The sequence below is a fragment of the Gobio gobio genome, assembly GCF_949357685.1.
Source record: "Gobio gobio genome assembly, chromosome: 2".
Taxonomy (NCBI): domain Eukaryota; kingdom Metazoa; phylum Chordata; class Actinopteri; order Cypriniformes; family Gobionidae; genus Gobio; species Gobio gobio.
The window spans coordinates 58,123,685-58,140,224 of record NC_137098.1 but is presented as its reverse complement, the minus strand read 5'-3'; the positions used below and the strand labels follow the sequence as shown (position 1 = coordinate 58,140,224).

Below are 16,540 nucleotides of genomic sequence, written 5' to 3'. Positions count from 1 at the left end.
GAATAAGATTTTTTTTTCTCTCCCACTAGCATATATTCATGCAGCTTTTTTATCTTGACGTCTGTTCATTCTGGTGGCGAACAGGAAGACAATGATGTTAATAGGTGCTAAAAAATTACTCCTTTTAATTGCTAATTTTTTCCTCCCCCATGTCTCTCGAATCAGTGCACATATTAGGAGGTCATGATTATGAATTGATGTCCAAATTAGCTGTGCTTCACTAATTCCTGTTTATTTTCCTGAGCTATTGAGTGTCAATTTGAAAGGTTGAAACTATTGATTTTAGACTGGAGATGTTGCACCTCAAAGAATAACCTCAAAAGACTTTGAGATTTTTTTTCTGAAGTCTCATAAATACACTTTCTTTAATGAGTCTTTAATGTGTAACTTGTTTTCATTGGGAATTATATGGCACAAATTAATATTTGTCAGAAAAATAACCAGTGTTGGGGAGAGTTACTTTTAAAATAAATGCATTACAATATTACGTTACTCCCTAAAAGTTACTAATTCTTTTTATGGAAAGTAATGCATTTTGTGTTACTTTTTCTCACCTGGACTGGGTTTTCTTGTTTGTATTTTAATAACATAAAAGTTTAGTTTTTGCCAAATGTAAAGGCCCTTTTGCACCAAAAACAAGAAGAAACACAAATGTGATGTTTATTGTTATGGTTGAATTGGGTCATCAAAAGTCAGCAGCAAAGACATTGGTTATTAATGTGAGATTAAATACAAGTATATTTGTGTTATCTATCATATTTAATTATTGCAGGTTTTCGTAATATTCTAAGTTTTCATATGAAGTAAAATGTGTTTTTGTGCAAGTGAGATGAGTAAATGCTCACATTTAATCTAGAACTACAATAACCATCATGTTTACACAACACTTCTGCACTTACTCACGATTTCTCTCAACATGAGGACCGGCGAGTCAGTCAGTAAATGGGAAAACAAAATATCTCAAGTTACTTATTTGAAAAAGTAACTTGAGATATTTTGTTGTACATTTAAAAGTGCTTTACTAGTTACTTGGAGAGAAAAAAGTAATCTGATTACATAACTCGTGCTACTTGTAATGCGTTACCCCGACACTTTAACTGTCTGTATAAATTGTCTGTTAAAACGTAGAAACTTATTTGCTTGTAAAATTCCCAAATAAGCTAAATGAGTCTATACTGTCCTCTTTGACAGTTTTTTTTGTTGTATGCTGGGTCCAAAATTAACTTTTCGCTATGGGTGAATTTTTACACGTTTTTTACTCTGTGGAGTGACATTTTTAGGTTTAGTAGGATTGAATAATGTATATATATTTATTCCTTTAATAACTGAACAATTGAGCTGTTTTTCCTACAACAGTTACAGCAGATATCATTTTGTAACTTACAGCAAAAGTTAAATGTTGTTACCTAACATTTCTGTTTTGATGACCTAAAGCTATGTACATATGTTACTAAAAATTAAGTTAAGTTTAAACCTGGTGTCATGTTGGTAAAAATTTATTAATTAGATAAAGTACAACCTTGTTTGGCTTACTATGTGGATTTTCTCGAGGTTAAACTTTAAAATAATTTTGCATTCATTTGCAATTGAGAAGTTTTAATATTGGTGTTTGACTAGTGTTCATTTTGGACCCTGGTTGTATGTTTACTTCCATTTATAAACTCTTCAGCACACACACACACACACAATCCACTTCCAACCAATGAGTGCCTGTCCATCAAGTGGAGACAAATGAAAGGGCCCAGGCTCTTACTGAAGCCCCATCATTGGCCCTAATTAAGTTATCACGGGTGAAGCTGTTAATAGTTAATCAGGAAGTCTATTGTCTCAGAAGGACCAGTAGTCTTTGTCTTTAATGCTCTCTAAGGCAGAGACCTCTCATCCACTCCTCACTAGATTTATAGGGTCAATAAAAGTCAAGGTGGTTTCCCTCAATGGCCGTTTAATGAGCCGACCGCTTTGAGTTTGTGGAAGGGCTCAAGTGTAGGTTTGTGTTGTAGCAGCGTTGAAGAATTTGTGTGTATCTTTTTGGGCAGCGTAATATACCTTAACATCTTTTCACCTGATCTTTTGACACATTCCTTTTGGTAGGATAGTAGGATAGTTTGTAAATTAGCAAGTCAAGGTCATAGGTTCGATTCCCAATGAATGCTTAAAATATATACCTTAAATGCAATTTAAAATGCTTTGTGTCTCCCAAATGCATAAATGTAAGAATCATATAACAAATTATGCATGTACAATCATTGTAATATCCTGATTTGGTGCTCAAGAAACATTTCTTATTATTGTCATTGTTGAAAACGGTTGTGCTGCTTAGTGAATTATTTTATGAATAGAAAGTTCAACATTTACTTGAAACAGAATGTTAAAAGTCTACTGTCACTTTTGATCAATTTATTGCATCCTTGCTAATCATACTGACCTTAAACTTACACTCTAAAAAATACTGTGTTAAAAACAACCTAATTGGGTTTTTTTAAATGTAGGACAGAACACATGTTGGGCTAAGTTTACCCAGCAGATTGAGTTGTTTATTTAACACAATGTAATGGGTTGATTTTATTTATTCATTTTTACTATAATACTAGTTTTGTATTTCTTCACACATGAACTAGTGCTTACAGATTAACTTAAATCCTTTAAACTTACTCTGCACAACCACTGGTTTACAAGATAACTTCCTTTATTTTTGATGAGCATAATTTTACAGGATAGCATATTATATACCACCTTAAATGTAGGTATATTTTATACCATTATCCCTACATTTAAACCTGTTTAACAAACATTAGAAGTAAAAATGAAACTGGTGATTTGGAAGTTTATTAAAATCATGTTCGGCGCTGGAACTGCCAAACTGCGTTTCACTCATAGCCGAAAAATATGCTGTGATTGACTCCATTATCTGCCCATGAACAAACCGCAAACAGCGCTTTGGACATATTTAACATCCAAAGTATTTGGATTTTATTTATTGTTCTAATAAAATCAATTATTTTATGCAAAGCATCAGCCGTTTCCATCACGCAAATTGATGTGACTCGCATTGCGTCCCTGTTGTGTAAAAATTAAATGATTTACAGCAAAGTAAGGATTTTATAGAGAAAATAAAATGTACACTAACCTGTATTTTACAGAAGAAATGCACCAATTCGATGGCACAGAACTGGTCTCTCCTGAAGAGGATGCAAAAAGCCTGTGATAAATAACTCAACCGGTGACCCAGGAGCTGGGTTACATGAAAACTACCCAAACACTGAAAAAAATAACCCCCAAAAGGCTTAACCCGGCATTTCATTTCACATTCTTTTCATACTTTTAACACAATTCAAATGAATAGTTAGAAATGAGATACTAGGACAATGTGTTCTTGATTGGAGCTCTCACTGTGTCCGGTGTGATATGGACACGGCAAACTAGCAGTGCAGATTTTCTCAGGAAAAATTGATGTGAAATTATCAGTGAAAGGAAAAGATAGTGACTTTTCTTCATGAGGGATTTTCCCCATTCGATCTTACCATTCCAATCTAGCCTGTAACCTACAGACAGCGCTTTGATAAATAGTGTTACACCAACACCACTGTCACGCACACAAACAAATGTGCCGTGCAGAGTTTATACTGGGCGAAACTAAATTCATGCAGTGAGTTTTCCCTGCGGGGCTGTTGGTAGCGTGTGTGCGCTCCAACCGCATGCCTCACTCGGCCTTCGTTCCGTGAATATATCTGTGACGCAGTCTTGATGGGAAGGTTTGACAGAGAGACACCAATTGTTATGCATGTTTACATTGTCACAATTGTCACAAGTACAAGAACCTCTGAATTATGATGATATGGCCCCTTTTGCCACCTGCTCGCTGGAAATTGAGACATCATTCTTGCTAGCCATGCCATCATTCCAACCTTCATTCGTACAAAGAAAGACATGCTCTTCACCGTCCCTTTAAGATGAGTCAGTGTGAATCAGAGGTCTGATCTGTGTTCAATGATTGTATTTGAAAGGTGATTGGCAGGCCAAGTGTGTGTCAGTCAGGTCGTTTAGAGTGCACACGTCAATCAAAGATTAGCCACGTCATGACAACATGACCACGGAAAGATGAGTTTTCACACATAGAAACCATGCAAGACATGTGGAAACCTCAAATTGAAATATTAGGCTGAATCATTCCTAACTTGCATGAAACGTTTTGAAACAGGCCTACTGCTAATAAAATCCACGATTCATTCAGTATTTTGAGGGATGCAGTGATATAGAAATTCGGGGTGTTATAATTATATTTTTTATGGACGAAAACTGATTTGATGATGGTTTATTTTGATAATTAATCATCACTTTAATCATGGTAATGCTTCAGTCTTGCCTCAAGTGAAATTAGGCATCAGAAAAAATCTTATATATATATATTTATGTATATATATGGGGGGGGGGTTGTGCATAAAACATTATTAAAATTACAAGTTAAAATACAAAAAATCCATGTAATGACCCCTTTAATTTATATATACAGAACTCAAACTGGACACATATTGTCAGTATATTATGATATATGAACATTAAGTTATTAACATTAATTTACATGTTCAAAATCCTATCGTAAGTGCCCCAGTCAAAATGGACACTATATTTTTTAATTGCAGTTATAATTTTTCTTAAATTTAGTTTAAAACTATCCAAATAAATAAATGTCACTTGATATTGGCCACTGCAAATCTCATACTGGTCAACCACCAAAACTAACTAACACTCCAAAAACTTTAGTTGGATCCTGGCAGCAATGCCCAAACAACCAGACAGCACAGGCTGGCCCAGACACAACTAATCAATCAAGATCTTGCCGCAGGAGCACAACCTTCAAAACTAAGATGGGACAACAAAAAAACAATTACTAAAGGAATGCTTGTTGGTTATGAAAATTATAAAACCAATGACATATCAACATAAATAAGTCCACACAAGTCTTAAATATGCCCTCGACAAGGTAAAAAAAAAAACTTGAAGGTTCAACCTGTCCAAGGAAAACAATACAGGTATTGCGATTTAAAATGCTCATAGATAATGACACTCAACCCAGGGCTGATCTTTCAAGATTGTACCTCCATGAGTCACGGCTAATTTTACCCAAATCCTTGGTTGAAGATCATCTGACCTCACCTCTAGAAACCCCAACACCCTCAAGGTGTGTATGGCCCAAGTTTGGGTCAGGGGTCACTCTAGGGTAAGTATAATTACATACCTCTTACATTCCTGTCTGAATCCTCAGTTGATCACCCCACTAGTTGTCGAGCGTTCAACAGACATGCGTGCGTATGCGTGAATGTTTGCTAATCACGATTTTCCTCATAACCCCTCTTTCTCTACCTGCCGGAACAGGGACAGAGGTTAATTCTGGCTGCAGGGCATTCTGGGCAATTGACTGCTCATCAACCGCCAACTGAACTTTACCAGTCAGTCAAAGACAAGCAGCCAAAAAAGCTCCTCTGGGTAGCTGAGTGACAGCATATAGACCCAGCCTGCATTAATTACATTACAGCACAGCAGCTCACTTCAACAGACAGGCAGCATATCAGCAAAATCACACTTGGCTGTATTTGCGAGAGTTGGGAAGCAAGATTTACTCAAAATGTTTAACAAATAAAAATGTTAAAAATTAAAAGACATACTTAAAGGGGCTATATGCGTTTTTCTGAAATTTAAACTCGCGACTGACACTTGTGGCCAAAAAACAGAACTGCTCTCATTTTCTGCTCGCTCTCGCAGCGGTGGTGACGTCACATCCGCAGACAGCGCGGGAAAAGACGACCCGCCAGAAAATAGGAAAAATAGGAGACAGGCTTATAGGTGCACCCACTGTGAGCGGACAAGGTGTCAGTATGCTCATCAGGAGATGTTTGAGTCATAAATGGTAAAATAAAAAGGCTATTGTTACGTTTATTTTGGGGAAAAAGTTGCATATAGCCCCTTTAAGCTTCTTCTGACGATTAGATTCCAACTCTTCCTTCCTTTGCTATACAGTGCAACACATTAATAAATCAAAATTAAATAATGTAATAAAAAATGAAATAAAAATATTAACTGAAGTAACAAAATTATTATCAAAATGGTAATTTTTCTGTTTGGTCATTTTAGATGTGTGTGTGTGTGTGTGTGTGTGTGTGTGTGTGTGTGTGTGTGTGTGTGTGTGTGTGTGTGTGTGTGTGTGTGTGTGTGTGTGTGTGTGTGTGTGTGTGTGTGTGTGTGTGTGTGTGTGTGTGTGTGTGTGTGTGTGTGTGTGTGTGTGTGTGTGTGTGTGTGTGTGTGTGTGTGTGTGTGTGTGTGTGTGTGTGTGTGTGTGTGTGTGTGTGTGTATTATATTAATTATATATATTAAAAAAAGAAAAAAATATATATATATATGTATGTTTCATGTTTTAATGTTTCATTTGAGTGTCGATCTACACTATCCGTTCAAAAGTTTGAGTTCTGTAAATTTTTTCTTTTTTTAGAAAAAAAATTAAAGGGTTCATGACATGGATTTTTTTGTATTTTAACTTGTAATGTTAATAACGTTTTTTGCACAAAAAACATGTATACAGAAAAACTTTATTTTCAACTTTTGTTGTTTTTTAAGGGGCGGCTCCTTTACGACTTGTCAGAAGCAGCCGCTGTTATGATTGGCTGACGTCATTGCATTGGAAACAATATCAACGCCCACTCTCTATTGCATGTGAATGTTTTGAAAACATTATAAAACCATTTACAGACAAAGCATTATGAAATCATTTACTTACGGTTTGTGATGCAGCTGCTGTCAGATCCAATACAGTTGGCTGCTTCATCTTTCAACAAAAGTTTCCATTACACTATGCCTCATTTACAAAACAAAATAAAATGCTCTGAACAAAGATATAACCCTCTGATGCGATCCTGGACGCCATTAAAATAAACCAAGCACTTGTTTCTAATGCTGGGATCCTTCTGAAGTCTATACAGAGACACAACCGAGCTGTTTAAGCTGAGTGTGTCAAAGCAAATGCTCTTTCACTCTTCCATTTGTCCTGTTGTCGACAGACTCAAGTGCGTGAAGTAGAGCTTAGATCAGGCTCAAAAAAATCAAGTCCGACCTTACCCCAGCCCGTTCACGTTGTGTCCGAGCCCGGCCCGGCCCGACACATTAACTGTAATTATGAGCCCGAGCCAGAAATTTGCAAAGATGTGAGTGGGTCAGAAATGATTTTGACCACTTCATTAGGTTTTGTTTTGTAGAAAAACTTTCTTTAAAGGGAATATTCGTTTTGTATAAATTGCATCTTAATTTGAATCAATGTTTCATCAGCCAATTGCCTGGATTTAATAAATAAGAAGCAAATAGGTTATAGCAGGCAATAATTGTGACATGAAGGCATCAGTGATTATAATGGGTTCTGTTTGTTTTTGACCATACAACGCTCTCATCCAATGTAGGCAAATATCTGCTGTTAAGCAACTGCCATTGAGGACCTATGGTATGGAGATGTTGAACTATTCGTCAAGGTCTTGCTTTGGAGGCACTCATATGCAAATGTACTCATATGCAAATGTATTTGCCTGTGTGACACCACAGACCCCGCAATATCAAAACAAGCCATTTTGACGCATCATGACACTTATAATACTTTTAAACTTTAACAATGTTACACTCTCTGAAAAAAAGGTACAAAGCTGTCACTGGGGCAGTACCCTAAGGTACAAAAGCTGAAAGGTACTAATCTGTACACGCTTACATGTACTTATGTATACCTTTTAATGTACTATTATGTACCATTTAGGGGTACAAACATGTACCTTTTCGCTTTTGTACCCTAGGGTACTGCCCCAGCGTCAGCTTTGTACCTTTTTTTTCTGAGTGTAAAAAAGATCTCTCTTCTTTTTCTATTTCAACTTTCTATTTACCAAGAATCCTGAAAAAAACAGTTTCCATAAAATATTAACGGTAGTGTATTTGAGATGCTGAATGTCCACGGAATATCGATATATTCTGCATACTGCCTATACGTTTTTTGTTGTTGTTGTTGTTGTTGTTTAAGTAAAATAAGATGTTTCAGTGGGTAAGTAGGTATCGCCACCTAAGAAACTGACTGTTTTTTGGTCATGTAACTATATATAAATTAGGGCCTGTCATTTACAGCTGCATGTGCTTAAGAAATTCAGATAAGTGATGGACATTTTTTATGCTATTCATTTTGTCTCCTTTCTCTTTGCACAGAGGACAAAGTTATTGACTTTTTGTGTTCCCATCCTGTTCCCCAACATTAATGTACAGTAGTTTCATATGTTGTCGAATGACCTCATTATGTTGCATGTGGCATCTAGAAAGAGGTGTTAAAATTCGGTTGGTATTGCTTGAGGTTCGTTTTTACACTGTAAATTAAAATTCAAGTAAAGCGCATTGTATGATAAAGTATTCCACACAGTGTGCTTTGCAATGACAAATTTTGGCAAATGTTGTAGCCATGCATGTGCATACTGTTCATGGTATGCACACTGCGTACTACTTTCTTTCAACAAATAGTAGTAGTGTGCAATTCTGCACTTATACCCTAAGCTATGAAAATGTAGGTTATTAAAATAAAAGCAAGGATTGTGTACTTTGGGCATAATCAGATCATAATATCTTGATTGAAAAGTTTCTTGCACAGAAGTGGTAACTGTTAAATAATTTATATTTAGACTAATGTTCTTTTTCATTTTTAAACAGTTCACTTTTGAATCTGCTTCCCGCTGCTCCTGGAATATTTGAGCAGATACGTCTCAAAATAAATAAAAAATACCCTCTTTAGATGTGCACTGTTTCACTTTAAATAGTCATCAACACAGTTTGAGCTAAACTTGCCATGATCAGCAAAGTCTGCCTCTCCCCCACCTGGTCCTCTGTCGGCCGGTTCAAAGGTGGAATTTTGAGCCGGAGCAGAAGATGGCCGAGTAGAAGTCTTTGTCGGTTCTGGCATGGCTGCTAAAAATAACTTTCCCACACTCTTGAAATGCTCCAAGGGCTTTCGCAGTACTTTCTTTCAACTGGTAGCTAGTTTCTGAACTCTGTCCACAGAGTATAAAAATAGCTTTGTGCATCATAAAGGATATTTTTCAGGTGAGGGTTTTTGAGAATTGCGATTGGTTAGTATTGGTAAGCCTCTGGTTATGTACATATCCAACTCCCTGGATTTCAGTGATATATATTTAACACATGATGACGGTTTTAAAGATTTTAATGGTGAAAGGAGGAATTATTGGGCTGCTTTGTCCTCCCTTTTTTTTTTTTTTTTTTTTTTTTTAATATAGATAGGAAGGGTTTTTCTAAAGGTTCCATAAATCAAAACCTTTAAACAGGCAGTCGTTGAGTAAGTGGTCATAAAAACTTGATGAATTTTATGACCATCTTTACCCTGACACCTACAGCTGGCTGCTTTTCAATGGAACCTAAACAGATGACCGAGGTCACTGGAAATGCATATTAGTGGGTTCTCAATGCAGTTTAATGTAGATTAATTGATTATTCATGAGTCAAAATGGGAGGGTACTGATCCATATTAAAGGATGTTTTTGAGACCGAAGCCCGGCCCGGAGTTGGCAGGGTTTTGTGACCCCAGCTTTGTGAACTGTGAGCCAAGCGGAGCTATTTCTGCTTTAGACAAACTTTCCCATCGTAACTAATGAGGAGGAGTAATGCTGAGTGACAGTGGTATTGGGACAAGGGTGGGGCTACAGTATGGCAGAGCCAATCACGTTTGAACTGACAAATTACTTTCAAATTACTTTTTGCTAAAGCCTTCATAAAAAATAAAAACACATTTTGGGTAGCACTTTTTTTACAGTCCTGTTCCCCATATGTACTTATTATAGTAATTGCAATAACTGGGTAATACTGAACCCTGGCCTTAACCTACCCTTAACCCATGTAGTTACCTTATATTACATGGTACTTTCTTAGGTAAGTACACTGTGAGTACATATAAAATAAAGTGCAGCCACATTGGATTTTTTTTTTACTGTAAAATCATTGGAATATGGTTGTTTTAGCCAACAATTTTTGGTTTGTGTCATCTTTACACTTATTTAAATATTTATATATACAAAGTTTTAGAAAGCTTTATATAATCTGAATATTTAAATGAAATATGGGCCTATTAAATTATTGATATTATATAAAATATTGTCAGTACTTTTTAAATGAAATTAATACTTTTATTCAGCAAGGCTGCATTTAGTTGATTTAAAGTGAAAGTAAACTTAAAAATGTTACAAAGATTTAATTTATATAAATATAAGCATATATTTTAATTTTAAATATTTTTTAGATTTAAGGAACTTGATATATAACAAAAATCAAACCTTTCATTGAAGTAAACGCAATTGAAAGTGGTGGGAAAATCCCACCACGTGTTTCTCCAAAACAAGTTCACCACAATTATTAGCACCCCTAGAATGAGTAAAATATCTCTTTAAGTATATTCCCATTCATATTTATAATTTTTGCACACATGTGTGACTAGTATCATTAAGCCATGACTTCTTGTTTCACAGGAATATAAATATGAGGAAACACAAATGCCACATTCCATTACTATGTAATAACTGAACTCCATAGTTCTGATATGCAGCAAAAGATTGTTGAGCAGGGAGTGGCTGTAGGAAAAAAAGCTAAAGCATTGAAAATTCCCATTTCCACCATCAGGGCAATAATTAAGAAGTTCCAAGCAACTAAAGATGTTACGAATCTGCCTGGAAGAGGACGTGTGTCTATATCGTCCTAAAGCATGGTGAGGAGGAGAGTTTGAGTGGCCAAAGACTCTCCAAGGATCACAGATGGAGAATTGCAGAGATTATTTGAGTCTTGGGGGTCAGTGCTTAATTTGTAAATGTAATCATTGCTGGATCAAAAACTTTTAAAAGGCACTGACACACACACTGACCATACAACTTCAGTTTTCCCGGAACATACAATGACGTCACTAATTGATTAATTATCCGTTTAATTGACAGATTGATTTTAATTGGCCTATAATTTGCTAAATTCAAATTCCATACACTGATGTAGCCTATTTCAGGAAAAATGTATTCATTTATGTGATGTAAATCCGGCAGATCCTCTAAATCACGCATTATATCAACAAACTTCACCTTCATTTCCACATATTTTAAAATCTGAATATATCATATAACTCATGATATAGTTAAAAAGTTTATAAATTTTTTGAATAAAAAAAGGAAAAATTAAATAAACGCGATAGCCTACATATTATGTCATTATGTGGCTTCATGACTCGTCGCTAAGTTTGAAAATAATGGTCTAAAATAACAGCGCCTTAAAAAAAACTTGCGCTGGGGGTTCAGCTAGAAAAAGCAGTAAGCTCCAACCAATGAAAGTGATTTTGACATTTACATTTATGCATTTGGCAGTCGCTTTTATCCAAAGCGACTTCTATTGCATTCAAGGTACACATTTTACATTTTGTCAGTTCTTGCTTGCCCTGGGAATCGAACCCATGACCTTTGCGTTGCTAGCACAAATGCTCTACTTTTTGATCTAAAGGAAAGCTACATTTTGAACTTAGGAAATCAAAAAATATAGGCTATATGCTGAGTACAATACATAACGTTGAAATACAGCGGCATTAACCCATGTTCACGCTCTCTCTCTTTCACGGTGCATGTACGTTTTCATTACATTCCTATGGAATTTGCGCTTCATGCTCAACTTCCATAGGAATGAACTGAAGCGCTCACTCTACTCCGCTCGTTTCGTGCATTCATGTCACTATGTAATGCACTTGTTTATGCCGGATCGTTTAAAAACGAATGCCGGAACGCAAAATCCAAAATCTGACATTTTCCGGAATAGGAAATTGTTTAGGTCTGGAGACTGGCTAGGCCACGCCAGAACCTTGGTATGCTTCTTACAGAGCCACTCCTTGATTATCCTGGCTGTGTGCTTCGGGTCATTGTCATGTTGGAAGACCCAGCCTCGACCCATCTTCAATGCTCTAACTGAGGGAAGGAGGTTGTTCGCCAAAATCTCGCAATACATCCTCTCCTTAATACAGTGCAGTCGCCCTGTCCCATGTGCAGAAAAACACCCCCAAAGCATGATGCTACCACCCCCATGCTTCACAGTAGGGATGGTGTTATTGGGATGGTACTCATTATTCTTCTTCCTCCAAACACGTTTAGTGGAATTATGACCAAAAAGTTCTATTTTGGTCTCATCTGACCACATGACTTTCTCCCATGACTCCTCTGGATCATCCAAATGGTCATTGGCAAACTTAAGACGGGCCTGGACATGTGCTGGTTTAAGCAGGGGAACCTTCCGTGCCATGCATGATTTCAAACCATGACGTCTTAGTGTATTACCAACAGTAACCTTGGAAACGGTGGTCCCAGCTCTTTTCAGGTCATTGACCAGCTCCTCCCCTGTAGTTCTGGGCTGATTTCTCACCTTTCTTAGGATCATTGAGACCCCACGAGGTGAGATCTTGCATGGAGCCCCAGTCCGAGGGAGATTGACAGTCATGTTTAGCTGCTTCCATTTTCTAATGATTGCTCCAACAGTGGACCTTTTTTAACCAAGCTGCTTGGCAATTTCCCCGTAGCCCTTTCCAGCCTTGTAGAGGTGTACAATTTTGTCTCTAGTGTCTTTGGACAGCTCTTTGGTCTTGGCCATGTTAGTAGTTGGATTCTTACTGATTGAATGGGGTGGACAGGTGTCTTTATGCAGCTAACGACCTCAAACAGGTGCATCTAATTTAGGATAATAAATGGAGTGGAGGTGGACATTTTAAAGGCAGACTAACAAGTCTTTGAGGGTCAGAATTCTAGCTGATAGACAGGTGTTCAAATACTTATTTGCAGCTGTATCATACAAATAAATAGTTAAAAAATCATACATTGTGATTTCTGAATTATGTCTCTCACAGTGGACATGCACCTACGATGACAATTTCAGACCCCTCCATGATTCCAAGTGGGCAAAATAGCAAAATAGCAGTGTTCAAATACTTATTGCAATACTCATAATACTCAAAATACTCATTTTATTTATATATATATTGCATCTATGTAACCATATTTTTTAATTGGTTTATTTTCCGCCCTTAGTCAGCATGAATAACTTGACCGCTATTCATTTGTACATTATTGTATTGGTGTGGATTCCCTTTTGAAAACAACTATTATGATATAAGTTGTTTGCGTGCTAGGGTTTCCCATGAGGCAACTGCCATGTGGCAATTCAGAAAGGTAGGAGAGCAAGTTTTCCATCACACTTGCATTTTATGGCCAAACAATCTCCACCCACTTCCCCCAGCCGCCCCTGCTTCCTTGTATCGTCGCGGTGATGATGTTAATGACCAGTGACAGCTCACCTATCCCTGGCGTGCCTCCAGTTTTTCCCATCCCCCCATTCACATGCACAGTGCTGCAATCACGCACATTTGCTGTGAATTCTGGATTGTTAAACCATTGCTAAAAACAAACACACCAATTTTTGTGTTTATACACATGTACTATGGATACTTGCATATTGGGATGATTCATTCTACATAACCTCAATATAATTATTAACTAGTGTTCATGACATAAATGATTATGCCAAACATTGACATCTTATTAAGAATATGGCCCATCTTGCAGATTACATTTTTATTATTTCATGATCTGTTTTCTTATTTTCCTTGAAGTATTACATTTTAAATAGGAGTGTTATAGTTGGGATTTCTTATGGTTTGGTTTGTATTTGGTTTTGCCATAAGTTCAATCGGATTGGACAATTCTAAGTGCTAAGAGTAAGTACACATTTCAAATTTTTCATCATTTCATACTGGGGTTTGTGCAGAGATCATTCCAATTTCCTTAATAAATATAGGTCTTATTTATTATGATTATTATATATATATATATATATATATATATATATATATATATATATATATATATATATATATATATATATATATATATATATATATATATATATATATATATATATATATAAATAAATAAATAAATAATCCAGTATTGGGACACCCCTCCAAATCATCGAATTCAGATGTTCCAATCACTTCAATGGCCACAGGTGTATAAAATCAAGCACCTAGGCATGCAGAGGCTTCTACAAACATTTGTGAAAGAATGGGTCGCTCTCAGGAGCTCTGTGAATTCAAGTGTGGTACCGTGATAGGTTGCCACCTGTGCAATAAGTCCATTCGTGAAATTTTCTCGCTGCTAAATATTCTACGGTCAACTGTTAGTGGTATTATAACAAAGTGGAAGCAGTTGGGAACAACAGCAACTCAGCCACGAAATGGTAGGCCACGTAAAGTCACAGAGTGGGGTCAGTGCACGATGAGGCGCACAGTGTGCAGAAGTCGCCAACTTTCTGCAGAGTCAATATCTACAGACCTATGGCGGCATTTTAATTCCATTGATAACCGAGCGCACAGTAAATCACTCCTGCGAGAAAATAACAGATCTACATGCGAGGAAATGGCAGCCCGCAAGCTCCTTTTAAACCTGCGTCATCATTCCCCACACTCGTGCTCGAGCTTCTATTTTGCTTGCGTGTGAACTTTTTAAATATAAAATCTCAGTTATATATCAGTTCTACTTTTTGAGTATGAATTATCATATGCATTGAAAGCCAACAATATACAAGCACAGGTTTTGCCACTAACTCAACTGACGGCTTCCCATATGGTTTCACAAGAGTATCTTCAGACTTTACTGTACATGAATTATGAGCTTCCAGAACTTCTGATTGAGGCTCTGTGTGACCTCCTAATTCAACTCCTTTCCACAAACTGAACATAGAAAAAAAACAGTAAATAACAAAAATAAATAACAGTTTTTTCTTAGTCTTAAAGCTACACTATGTAACTTTTCCGTCCACTAGAGGTCGCCTGTTCATAACAAAGGCGTAGTTTGATGACGCCACGTTTGAGCGCAGAATCTCGAGACATGTGGTCTTCACCTCACAGCCGGTGGGAAACAGTCAGGATAGGACTCGGGCAGAAATCATGTTCATGGATGTGATTATTAACATTACTGTAGTGAAGCAGAGCAGGACCGAGTGTTGTGGAGCTGAGCAAGGCCGCAGGAGCGATTGAAGAGCGGGACTGTTATTATGGCATAGTCGCCGGCGGGACTTTTATTATGACACAGTTGCCGGCGGCACTTCCTCTTCTCCAGTGCTGAGTGTGAGGTAAGGCAGCTCTGTTTATCGTATTAGATATATCTGAGTGTGTTGAAAAGGAAGTTATGACGTTCGCTCGGCGGCTGCTATGACACTTGTTCACACTGCAGTGAGAGTAAAGTGTTTCACTGAATAAACCCGGAGACCGAGGGTGACGCAGATATGACGCAATCGACAGGCGACTCCCTCACACGCATAGCTCACACGTCCCGGTTCCTTGGTTAAAATAGCAATTTTCTCACGATTTACAAATAGTTGAAAACATTTGGGATATTCTAAGTACTCAACTGAACAAAATATATAACACTGGCCTAGTGATTTCTGGATGTTTTACTGCAAAAATCCTACATAGTTCACCTTTAAAGGTCCTATGGCGTGGATTCTTTTTATTATTTTATAATGTTTCCTGAGGTGTACTTATATTGTTTGTATGATTTTTACATAATAAAATGTCATAATTTAGAAATAAAAGGCATTTTTCTATTCTGATATTAGCCCTCTGGCTTGAATGCTCTGTTTCAAGGGGTGTGTCTTATGTGAGACTTCAGTGAAAACGCCCACTGTTGTGATTGGCTGATATCTTTGCATTTGAAATGAGTATTAGATCTTGTGGCGGAGGGGGCGTGGTTTAGCGAGGTCTGCAAGCACTGCCAGAGAGAGACGCACTGGGCACTTGTAGACCAGAAAGACAGCTGGAGAAAGATTGCTAAGAAGTTATATTGTGCTGAGTTGTTGAGAGCGCTGTGAGCGCAAGTTTATTTTGTTTGTATCTGAGAGGTTTGAAATTGGCAAACAGGCTATTGTATGTCACCTTATTTGCGCGCATCAGGGAGCCCGCGTTTTACTTTCGGATTCGCAATCGCACATACTCTGTCTGTGTATAGGGAGTGCCGGTGCTGAGCACGCATTCTACAAAATGAGACATTTATTAGATGCTTAGGCTCTGTTGCGCAACAAATCCTTCGTCATGGTCTTGTCAGTGATCTTGCCTTTCTCTCGTCATGTGATCAGTGAACTGTGATTCCTGCTACACTGTGCGACTGCAGCTCGTGCTGGATGAGCAGAACAGACGTTTACAATAGTTTGCCATTTAAGCGACCATTATCCAACTGTATTAAATGGTTTTTATTTCTAAAAAAGCAAAACGACAGTGGAGGCCGTGCTGCGGTGGACACTGTAATGTAATGTAAACATAGCGGTGGCATATTCTATGCTAATTTCACCCTCACTCTCCACCACAGCGATATCGCAAGACATTTTACCTCAACAAGAAATCTCATTACATTTTACAACCCCAAATCAGAAAAAGTTGGGACAGTATGGAAAACGCAAATA

At 37.2% G+C, this 16,540-nt stretch overlaps 1 protein-coding gene across 2 annotated transcripts in view; it reads left to right on the top strand.

Annotated features, from left to right (window-relative positions):
• elp4 (elongator acetyltransferase complex subunit 4) overlaps positions 1 to 16,540 on the top strand; it is a gene marked incomplete at its 5' end in the record, with an annotated part of 131,341 nt that overhangs the window by 58,685 nt on the left and 56,116 nt on the right. The window lies entirely within an intron of this gene.